This window comes from Rhyacophila brunnea, unplaced genomic scaffold (assembly GCF_057557595.1).
Source record: "Rhyacophila brunnea isolate RB1 unplaced genomic scaffold, BYU_Rbru_1.0 scaffold_18, whole genome shotgun sequence".
NCBI lineage: Eukaryota > Metazoa > Arthropoda > Insecta > Trichoptera > Rhyacophilidae > Rhyacophila > Rhyacophila brunnea.
This window is the reverse complement of record NW_028232837.1, coordinates 3,505,573-3,518,536: the sequence shown is the minus strand read 5'-3', so window position 1 is coordinate 3,518,536 and position 12,964 is coordinate 3,505,573. Positions and strand designations below refer to the sequence as shown.

The 12,964-nt window shown below is 33.8% G+C and overlaps 1 non-coding gene across 1 annotated transcript; it reads left to right on the top strand.

The window, feature by feature from the left end:
- The first annotated feature begins 353 nt into the window (after positions 1–353).
- TRNAM-CAU (transfer RNA methionine (anticodon CAU)) lies at positions 354–425 on the top strand. The gene has a single exon. It is a non-coding gene; the product is annotated as a tRNA-Met (tRNA).
- Positions 426–12,964: the final 12,539 nt, after the last annotated feature.

Here is a 12,964-nt window from a genome sequence, read left to right as displayed (position 1 = left end):
GAAACAGAATAAATGAAATTGTCAATATTATTATTTATTTCTCGATATTAGTAAGTTATATTAAATTAATTTTAGTTATTCATTCGCTGCGAAATATAAAAAAAAACATTTCAAACAATACTATTATAAATAGGTAGATTTTTTAGAGTACAATATTAATTTTGTGAACTGATTGATATTATAATGTCGGCCACAACTGGAATAAATTATCTAATTAGACAATCTAAGCGAATTCCAAAATAAGCCACCATTTATAGAAACAGGTTATAAAACGGTGTCATATTATCATCATTCATAGACGGTATTTAAAAATTTATTTCTAGACTCGTTTAATCTTGTCACTGGCCCACATGAGCAGAGTGGCGCAGCGGAAGCGTGCTGGGCCCATAACCCAGAGGTCCGTGGATCGAAACCACGTTCTGCTATCTTTTTTTTCAAACATTCATTTTATATATTTTTAATAATTTTTCTAATACATTTTAAAATTATAAACGTTTTAAACATAACTTCTGATAAGAAATGATTAATTCTATTATTAAAAACGATAAAAATTAGATACTTTCATCAGTGGATGATTTTTATCTCTAGATAATAAATAAAATTATCTTTTTGTTTTATAAACTAATAATACAAGTAAAAGTGATTTCAAAATATTAGACTTTTGATTATTTCCATATATAAATATATTCTATTTATAATTATGACATAGGCGCATATTTTTTGTCAAATTATATCTACTTATATTATGTTTATAAATAATTGAACTGGCGTTTATGTGGTAAGACTCCATTATTATGATTTTTAAACAATGTTTTTTGTTAACTCTCCGATAATTATTGAGGTATTTACGTCGACAGCCGTTTTGGGTTATAAACTCATCTTCGGAACGGTTGACTAAACTTGTTTCCAATCTTGAGCGATGAGGTTATATATTTTTTATAGCCCGTGAACTACTGGATCAATATTGATGAAACTTGCACTACATCAGTCATTTCGTGTTGACTCTCGTGGATTAATCTCTTAAGATTTTCATATAAATTTTTACTATATACTATACTATATTACTATAATAATATATACTACTTATTGTTGTTTGTCTCAAATTTGTTGTTATGTCATTAACCCGTTATATCCATATAACTATTTTAAACGATTACTTCGGGTACAAAAAAGCAACATTTGGGTCAAAAAAACAATTAAAATTTAATACTTAGTACAAAACTTAAATCTATTAGAATTAAAGTTCCACCAAGTTACTCAATCGATAGTAACTAGTAAAATATGTATAACCTAAAATAGTTTTCGAAAAATCGATACTTACTTTATAAACTTCCACTTATTATGAAATATCAATTCCATATACCTTATACCACACAATAATGATAAAAATAACCAATAAATCCGATAAATAGACATACTTTATAACGTTTTAAAAAAAAATATCTTCGAATTTAAAATAAATTTATGTTTTACAATAAGTATATAATATAGATTAATTAAATCACTTTCAAACGTGAATTACCTATTTGAAAAATGCATACTTCGTAGTCTATCGCTAGATATCGCTAGTATACCTAATATATATAAATATATACATACCTAAGATAGATAGATATACCTAAAAGAGATTATGGGCTTTCAAATTTCCTACTGCATGTTTGTGTGTACTTACTTGCATTTGTATACGAATATCTTGCATCTACTTCTATTTTCTAATCTGAAACATCTTTTTAAAAAAAGTTTTAATACGCGTACGCCCATTCTTGATCGTAAAGGATGCATTGAATACACGTAGACATGAGATGGAAGATAGTAGGGTAACTATTATTAATAATTTGCCGAAAAAATATATTAATATTTTTTTAAACATTAATTAAGGCGATGTCTTTACCTATCAGAGGCACCCAGCGGAAAAATACGAAGCTTGCAATTTAAGACATTTTTGATAATTTACAATTCCAACTGTATTAATTAATAAATAATATGTATCTGAAAAAATTAAAAAGAAAAATATTTTTTTATTTTAAGTCAGGGGTGTTCAACCCAAATCATTTGGTGGGCAAAAAATAAATAAAACAAAGAACTTATTCGAAATATTTTATTAATTATTTATTAATATGACACTTGTTTTTGAATATTATTTGATATCTTTTTCATATTAACTGGCAATTTAGCCGACGCGCATCGCAGTTGATTGGTCGTGTTTCATCGAGCAACCTGCCGCGACACTTAGTTTTTACTATATTTAATTTCGTAAAGAACGATTGGCATCGATATGTAGTCCGAAATGCTGTGCAATATCAGTATATAAATATATAATACAGTGAAATAATAATGTGCAATATCAGTATTACCTGTATATAGAAAGCTGAAAACTTCAATTGGGTCGCAAAAAGTCTTCATTTGGGCCGCGGGATAGGCATAGGTATTGGGCAGTGGGGAAGACTCCATACTAGGCGATTATTTGAAGCCTACCTTCTTAAGAAAAATATTTTTTAATTGCATATATTCTATAAAATCATTTATTTTGCCAACGAGAGATGCCGTATGTGTAGGAATGTATTACACAGATAATTACAAAATAATCTGCAAAGGTTTTAAAAAATATACCACAGTGCGCCATCTGTATTGACGTAAATAAAGGTCGGATTATGTTTCAAATAATTCTGAATTTTTTTCATATGGACTTTACTTCACGTAGCCCCGCTCAGTCTATCAACATGTATGAACTAAGGTAAGCTCCGATCGCAGAGCCTAAAACTAAACAATTAACAATTAGATAGGTGGTGGTGGTTAGATGGTGTTTAATCGAATATTAATAAATATAGACTGTTTTTAAAAATAAAAAGAACTTTTATCAGTAATTTTTGATGTGTATAAATGTTTTGAAAAAATACGTTATTTAAACTGATCGCTTATTTTTAATGATACCTGACAAGTGTGTTCTTTTTATCAGATCTCCACAGCCTACCTCTTTCCAAAAGTCACCCTCCGCCACTGGTATTGGGGGGACAAACTTTTCGGATGAAGGGTCAAAATTCAGGAATTCAAAATGAGTAAAATATCATTTAAAAAAAATACACTATCTAATGACAGGAATGGAACTGTTTTACGTATTTTAACATTTTTTTTAATTCAGGTGCTAATTTTGTAGTTGAGAAAGGCGTTAAAAGATAAAAACATGAATCTTTTTCAAAAATATAATATTGCTCGCGGGCCGCGGGCCGCAGTTTGCCCGTGCCTGGCCTGGATGGTTGCATCATTTTTATATAACCCTAATGTTCTATTACGTCATGATAATGTACGTACATTATCAATCGGAGTATTGGAAGATTTTTCCAGGGACGTTCACTTTCAATTATCACTCATTCAACTTTGAAGGTTGCATTTCGTTCGTTACGACACGGCATTCACCTACAATAATAATTGTCTGGAGCCGTAGTGGGTCATTCAAGTGTACCGTGTGTGTGTGTATGTATTATTTAATGCATTCAGTTTACAGTAAGTTTATTTTATAGTATGGTTACCCATATAAAGATTCCTACTAGATGCGAGGGCGAAAGCCAACAGGAAACAATTATATACTTGATGAAAATATACTGACAAACGTAAAATAGGCCAGGCAAAGTTGCAATTATGATGTGTTTTTTTAAATTATTTTTTTTTACGAAGGAGTGCGAAACATACATGAAAATAATGAAGATGGTCTCGTGAAAACCAGCTAGATTTTTTTTTATGATTATTGTATATTTTGCAATTTATATCGTTGAATTCAGAATAGGCTTATTAAATTAAAGTTATTTCATAGTAAGGGTACTAGATATTATTCATCTATGTTTTGAAATTTTTGTTAAGGGCCGTTTCAGACGGGACACCGGTATTGCGCTCGTATATAATAAGGAGGTCTTTGTATTCGAATAAAGGGGCCTTTGTTATTATGTTTATGAACTCCCCAGAGCTGATGAGTCAACGCGTGTCCGGTACACTTTTCCGTCGGCCGCTACATTCTCAAGCCGCCGATACACTTATTACCGCAGCCAGTTTTATTTTCTAATTTATAACGCGAAATTATGCGTTGACTCATTAGCTCTGGAGCATTCATAAACATAATACAAAGGCCCCTTTATTCGAATACAAAGGCCTCCTATATAATATACGAGCGCGACACCGGTGTCCTGTCTGAAACGGCTCGAAGAGTGCACAACAGTCACGAAGTTATCCAGCGACGCAAACGTATGGGATGCAAAGATACACAATGAATACAATACAAATGGCCACGAATATTTTGTGACATGACCGTGCCAATAGGGATTGCAATACCGGTATTTCAAAACCGATATCCCAGTATTTTTTCATACCAAAATATCGCTTTTAAAAATTAGATAATACCGATATATTCGGTATTGAAAATGGAAACAAAATGTCGTATTAATTAACGGTGAAGGTAATGAAGGTTTAACATGACTTTATTGTTGTCAGGTTACGCGATATCTGGTTTACTTCCGTTTACTTTCAACGCCCTAGAAGACTATTAATGGCACGTGCTATAAAAAAATAATATTTGAATGAGATTTATATAACTACAATAATGCGTGCGTGCTACCTGTGCTCCTGTATGTCTGTGAGGTATAGGATCTTACTAAGCTTCAAAGGTCTCGGCTTTTGAGCTTTGACAATTGATGTCTCCGCCGAATCTTAGGGGTGCATTGGTACAACTGCAGACACAGCAGCCTTCGGTGTTTGAAGTAATCACGAAGAGGTGTTTTACATGACTGTGACATGTGTTCCGGATGCCGCCAAAGAGTGCGACACTTCGTACCATTTTGGCACAGCCTCAAGGACTCCATCGTCGTGGCCGGCCCTCCTACACCCTGCAGCGGTGCTACAAAACCGTGCAGGTCTAGAATGGCAGGAGGCGCAAGAGTTGGCGATGAATCGAGGGAAGTGGTGCAATGCCCTATGCCCCAATGCTGGGTCGTGACAGAGTGAAAGAAGAAGAAGACATATATTTATTGGTAGACACTTATATATCCATATATTTGAAGAATATCAGTATTCAATAGGAAATACCGAAATACTGGTATTAGTATTTTCATTCGGTATTGTAATCCCTACGTGCCAGTATAACCCTAGGATTCGATGGAAAGATCGATTTCATGAACTTAATAGTCTAGGCTTTAGAATCTAAACCACACCTGTCAATCTATAGAGGAGTACATATTATATATATATATATATGTGATAGATACGCTATATAATTAATTATATTATCTAGTAGGTATCTAATTCTTCTTCTTATTGTGCCACCCCTTAGCGGAGGTCGGCCACCATCAAGGCGATCTTATCTTTGTTGTCTGCTACCCGGAACAGTTCAGTGGAGCTGCACCGAAGGCCGGAATCCCAAAGGCCGAAATCCCGAATGCTGAAATCCCGAATGGCCGAATTCCCGAATGGCCGAAATCCCGAAAGCCGAAATCCCGAATACCGAAATCCCGAACGCTGAAATCCCGAATGGCCGAAAACCCGAATGGCCGGAATCCCGAAGGCCGAAATCCCGAAAAATAAAAAAATACAAACATTAATAATTGCGCAATCTTGAATCTTGAAGAGAGACAAAAGCCCATTTTTTCTGGAAATATAAAAAAACGAAAAATAAAAAAAAGATAAATATCAATAATTAAGCAATCTTGAATTGCGCAATTTTTACGAGAGAGACAAAGCCCATTTTTTTGCGGAAAATGGGTTTTGCAGATTGCGCAATTTTTGGCAGGAGAGACAATTTTGTAGAACAAATGGATTTTGTCTCTCTTGTAAAAATTGCGCAATTCAATATATTGGTGTTTGTATTTTAATTTTTTTATATTTCCACAAAAATGGGTTTTTGTCTCTCTTTTAAAAATTGCGCAATTCAAGATTGCGCAATTGTTGATGTTTGTATTTTTTGGGATTTCGGCCTTCGGGATTCCGGCCATTCGGGATTTCAGCGTTCGGGATTTCGGTATTCGGGATTTCGGCCATTCGGGATTTCGGCCATTCGGGATTTCAGCATTCGGGATTTCGGCCTTCGGGATTTTGTCCGGCACCCCTTTCCTTGAATGACAAGTTGGGGAATGCCGTATTTTTGTCCTCTCATAATGTGGCCGAGGTACTGTAGTTTCCTGGTTTTGATACTACTTAGAACTTCTCGGTCCTTCCCCATTCGATTGAGAACTTCAACATTTGTCACCCGGTCAGTCCAAGTTTGATGATGCGTCTATCTATACAGTCACATCTCGAAAGCTTCAAGTCTCCGTGACATCTCTTGAAGGTATCTAATATAATAATATTCCAATAAAAAATACTTGCAAATTCATGTTTTTAATATGAAGACAAAATAAACTAAAAATAAAAGAGCTGGATATTAAATGTGGTAGGTATACTAAAATCTCCTTCAAAATACTATGAATTTTCCGGGGCATTTTCCATTCTCACTGCATTTTGTTTCCCTCGGTGAAAATGTGAAAATAACGACCGCAACTGAAACTAGTTGTCTTTTGCTAAAGGCTAACGCGTTGCAATATACTTACATCATAAATACTTTTCTGTTTCAAAATAAAATTTTCCCAGAGGAACACTGTATAAAATTTCTTGATATAGGCTCTAGGCTAACTGCATACCATAATTTTATTACCTTATAGATATATATACCTTTATATATTTATTTTTATTTTTCTAGCTAATAAGATAACCACAGAATAAATAGATTAAATAAAATATTATACACTAGGTATATTATAATAATACACATTTTGACGAGGAATTTTAAATTCAATTCAATTTATTTATTTTTAACATATTCTGGACATTACAAATTATAAGTTTAAGGCGTTCACAACATGGCATTTAGAAACAAAGAAATATAAAACAGTATTACATAAAAAAGAGATAGGTAGTATGTTATTAAACAGTAGAAATATGTACATACAAAAAATATTAATTAGATAGGTACAAGGAAGTACACCGGATGAGTTAAGCAGACTATTTTAAGAATTTATAAAACAACGTCCACCTATACTCATCCTCACGTAGGTGAAATATATCAACACACGAAGCATTTTCGTTGAACATAGTTATCGCCCTCCGAATTGGCATTACCAGTGGCAGGTTGGTTCTGCACGTGTGAGTGTCCTAAGAAAATAAACATGCAATAGTGTGTGTTGCAACCTTCAAATACACCAATATTTAAAGAGCGACAGTGCATAAATTGAGAGCAGTTGTCAGAGCGAAGGACAAGCGTATTCTTGACACGTGTCTAAGTTTATCCCATATTATTCCACAATCAGTTGTCTGTTACTCCACACCCGTTAGGTATTTCAGTTCCCATTATTTCTGAGTTCCTTGAATATAACTGTCTGTCTGTAACACATACTTCACATTTCTGTGCTGGGATACAAATCAATATAATCGGAATACTTTTTGAGTTGCTTTTTTGGGTGCAAGCATAGCTGACACATACATACAGCATTAAAACCGTGATGTGTGGTCACTTGCACTGGTCATTCCGCGTGAATCAGTTCTCTGGCACATTGTCAAGCGTGTGTCACCCTCGCATCACCCCACGTGACATCCGCGTGTCCAAACCGTCCCTGGATTGAACATAAAACCCGCAATTTTATGCAATCCCTGGAAACGTTTTATGGTCGTCGTGTGCGGAGGGTCTTATTCTTTAACCATATTCGCTTCTTAGTTGGAGCATATTATGAATACGACATGGCGTCTCCAGGAATTCCTGTCGCTATAATAGCCAGACTTATTGACATAACTCCTTATTGATTTATTTATCAACTAATAAAGTAAAGATACAGATTTGCACGTTTTTTAAATATTCTCAAATTTCCATAAGTAATATTTTATTATTAACATTTTATAAACAGATCGGTTTCTGATTACTTAAATTGTTATTATTAACAATGAAATTTTAATGTTAATTTATATTGTGTATTCGCAAACAGGCTGTCATATTATGTAGGTATATTATTTATTTATTTAAGAAACCTATTGTATTGTGAACATAACAAGTCAAAATTCAGGACGTTCATATGAGATTTACCCACGGTGGCCGCACGGCTTAAACGTTGGACTATAACGCCGTGTGTCCCAGGTTCTATTCCTGGGTCTGGCAAGTGCACATATTGTTTTTCAATTTGTGTCTGTCAGGGTATGGGCCTAATAGGTTGAGCAAGTGGCTGACATCCATTTCTCGTAAAAAAACAAAAACCTCTACTCTGTGGAGGCCCATATGATCCTATTAGGATCGGACATGGTCGAAAGAGAGAATATAAGATTTACATTATAACGAATATTACCTTCACAAGATAAAAGAAGAAATAATAAATAAACATACACAATTTTATACATTGAAGTTAATGCCCCACCAAACCAATCTCGTCCCGCACCAACCCGGTCTTAATCGGGTGTATCACGGGACTCTACGTTTGGTCTGAAGCATCATTTTTTTATGATTGCGAATGTCTCAGGAGCAGTTATCTAAGACTAAGGTCACCACTCAAAATTTACATGACTTCAAGTTAAGGTACCTGTAAAGTGTAAAGCGACAAGAACCATGTTTTATTTAGCTATGAATTTTATGTCAGTACTATATGATCCAAAGAGGTTGGACGGTTTTTTATATACGGCCATATATTTCCGATACAACATTTTAAGGTGATGTGTGATACGGCGAACTGCATCCGTAAAAGTTTCTGGACACGACTGGTTGTAGTCTTGTTCGACATAAATATTTTTCAAAAATTCTAATACGTATTTTTCTGTAGTATCATGTGAATTACAGTTTGAAAATATTCTTTAATTTTTATTCGTAATTAATTTTACACCCCCAGATACATAGGTAGACGTCCAGACCCGTGTCATTTCATCTGGTATTAAAAGGCCTTAAAACTACCCCTTTTCAAAGCGACCACATTCCCGGAGCCTTATTACTCCTTACCAATGAATATAAGTATAGAGTCCACCTCTAGTTTTCAATATGCTTCCGTTTTCGCCCAACCGTCGAGATATACTTTGGAATAATACTCATTAGTTCACTGCCTGAGGCTTTGCCGGCCCGCGAAGCCTTCGCACTGTGTTCATACAGCCTTATATAATGCAGTAGCGGATTAACAGGATTAAAAATAATCATGATATTTTTTAGCTTAGTAAAAGTTTACTTTGGATTTATATTATGTTTTCTTATTCTTGTGTTTAGCATTTCAAGATATGGCTGTATTGAGAGATATCCTCAAAATTCTTTGTCACCGACAGTTGACAACTAACGAAGTGTTTCAAAAATTATGTATGTTCAATAATTGGAATGTTACATTCTTAAATCTTGTGAATTATTCGTTGAATAAAAAAAATAATTAATTAAAAATTATTAGCAAGTTAAGTAAGTTACAACCAAAAAAAATAATGCCTACCTACTTTGATTTAAAATACAAAAGTCGATTGCCGATGTAGCTCAATTTAGAAAGCGCTTCAGTGAGTATTAAAAGCCATTAGTAAAAAATTGTCGTAATTAAGTATGACTCCTTTAGCATTGTGGTAAATGTGCGTGGGCGCGATACCCGAGAGATGCAAGTTCGATTCGTTATATAATTTTCCAAATATGTTTTCTCAGAAGTGTTTTCAAAATGATGTATGTTAACTAATATTGATATCTTCAAATTAATGGAAAACGACAGATGTATACAAGCTAGGAATCTAGAGTGCATCTGCTACGTAATTAAATACATACGCATGAAGTGGGGAGTTTGGATTTTGTTACTGTTTCCACGCGATCACTCTATGAAAAAAAATACATATCCAATGCAGATTAATCTGGTGCGTGTGCCAGTTTTTTTGCTAACCAAGGCGTGTTTTCGTCACATTTTGTCACAGAACACTCGTCGAATTGCCATGTTATCTGCTTGGCGACCTCTATCACATCACGTAGGTTGTTTGCAAACCTGTATGAAGATAATAATATGTAAGATAATCTCGTGAAAAAATGATATAAAAGGTTCAAATCATAATATTGAAATTTGAGGCAAATTTGTTTAGGAACGATAACTTTGCTGTTAAATTTGTTTATTTTGTTGAAATTTAAAAAAAATGGAGTGAATAAATCTATGCAAGGACCACTAATGCATTCACTGATTTAAAAAGACAAAGTGAAACTATTTATAAAAAATTGGAGCTTTGGAAATAAAAATTAGAAAAAATAAGTGTTTCCACTTTAAAATAATTTCTGCGCCAGATATTTTGAAGCAAACAAAAATCTATTTACTGAGCACTTGGATAGTTTGCTAATGCACTTTTCACAATATTTATTTATAAGATGTTGACTTTACAAAGTTCACTTGGATATAGAATCTATTTGTCAATGAAAAATGATGAATTTGGATTAACTACTCTTAAAAAGGACAAATTAATAATTATTATCTTGCGATAATTCATTGAAACAAAAATCCTAGTTCAATTTTGGTTGACTCGAAGTGAAGAATAATATAATAGCGCCTGTACACATGCATGGATTTATTGAAGACAATGGGAATGGGACGACTGACCTCCGGACAATTGGACGCCGCACTGTCGTAGACACGTGTAGACGAGGTATTTTAATCAGTTTCTATCTACTACTTAGTAGTTTTAATTCATTTTACTCCTAACATTATGTATTCTTTATCGCGGATTGAGAATTACCATGCCTAAGGCTTTATATAAAATAAAAAAACTCTTTTTTCGTTAGAATTTAAACATATGCACGATTAAATCATTGTTTACGTCTGCATATTTACATTCTCACCAACTACTATTAAATCATAATATAATCATTGAAATATAAATAATAATATTGAATATTTTTTTTAAAGTACCTATAAGTACCTAACGTCTATTTATTTTCCGAATGTATGAATTGAATTCCGTGGCGTCCAGTTGTCCGGTGCCAAATCGTCCTAGACCCGAGACAATAGTGCATATTTTAAATAATCGTGACAATAACGGTTTACACGTAAAAGTGCCGACTGTTTCTCCAATTTCATTATTCAAGAGTAAGCGAGACGTGATGTTGTCATTTTGTAGTACTAATTTTGACAGCTGATAGTGAAAATAGGTTAACCTAAAATTAGTAGTTCGTTTTTTTACCGTAGTTTCGCCATTATCGTTCTACTGCGCAGGCGCAAGTTCGAAAATAATCTTACTTTCGCGATGGATTTGGAACCTTCCAAACATGTTTGATTTACGCACGTAATCTTGCCAACTGCAGGATAAAACATGTTTCCCCATGCATTTTATTACTGTGCACAGTAAATCTATGCACGTGTAAACGGGATATAATACTTTTAAGAAAAGCAATGCAAGATGTAAGTGAAGTACTGCTACCATTCTTAGCATCATATTTATGCGGAACGGGATATTCTGTCCCGTTTAGTAGAAAAAGAGCACTTTGTGCTAATAAACAAGCACATCCATCGCATCAAAAACAAATTAATTTAAAAATTAATATAATATAGTACCTAAAACCTTGTTTATTTTACAACGTTTTTATTAGCTCGTATTCTTGTTTGTCCGGTGGTTGTTTGTCCAGTACAAATCTTGCAATCGATTTTTAACTAACTTCCTGACTAGCTAGACATTTGAAACTTTCAGAATATATCAGAACACGATCCCAATGCATTATTTTAATACTTTTAGCCATCTTTAAGCAGAATTGAATTAATTTTCAGTTAATTCTGTTTTGTATGGAAAGTTATTTCGGAAGAAATCTGTAATCCAATCCACTATTATTGGTTGCTAAGGAGGTGGTCCTAGCAACTAAATTATTAATATATACGTGCGTTACTATGGAAATCAAAATGAAATGTCAAAATGACATTTCAGTATTCTATATTTGTTTGTTTTTTATTTACTTCATATCAAGTACAAGTTTGAGCATATTGAGCATAATATTTCAACAGAAAATTTAAAAACGTTGTATATAAAAAGTTCTTTTTATCTTGAAATTATTTATAATTAAGTTTTTTTTTTCACTTTTTGTATTAAGTACATTTTTGACTATTTAAAAAGGTGTCTGTATTATTTAATGAAATAAAGGGGGGGGGGGGGGGGTAAGCGCCAAGATTATATTTTTCTAAAAGGAAGGCGTAGTAACATAAAGTTTGGAAACCACTGCAGTAAAGTATAAAGATGTGAAATTGGAGATGGGCATGTCAGATCACGATCACAACATTGCTGGATAAAATGTATCACCATTCAATGGTTCCCAAGTGATATTAAAATACTTTAAGTGTGGCCAAAAATCCGCTGGAATGAAACGATAACCAAGCTTAAGAAGGCACCTGAACATAACAAAAAATACTTTCATCCAGGAGTGAATCAACGTTGTATGAAATGATGATTAATGATAGATTATGATAAAACTGCATTAGATAATAAATTATATAATCATTCCACGCCACTCGATGAGACGATAACGCAGTGGCAGGGTGTGCGGGTGGGGGTACGAAGCGGCTCCGCTTCTGGAGACTTGCACAAAACTTGATAATAAATTTCGCCGGGAAAGTTCGCCTCGTGGATGTAGCGAAAGCCGCGCACTGCACTGGAAACAGGATTCTTCAAATGAGAAGCTCGTTTCGATTTCGGCGAACTTAACAACTGCACTGAATTTATCATATGATAATAATTGATATCACGTTACGTAAAACATTTTGTCAATGTCGCTCTATTATGAAACATCACAATATAATGTACGAGTAGTGAAGGGTGGAGGTAGGGTGTTAAGAACCGAGATAAATAGTGCACATTGAATTTTGTTAGTCATACGTAGTTGTTTTTATTGAACTAAGACTACAGTTTACACGTGGTGTTGGTTAGTTTTTAAAAACCAAACTGCCTAACCAAACCATATTAGTTTTGGTATGCTTTGATCGTTACGAAAAAATTGTGC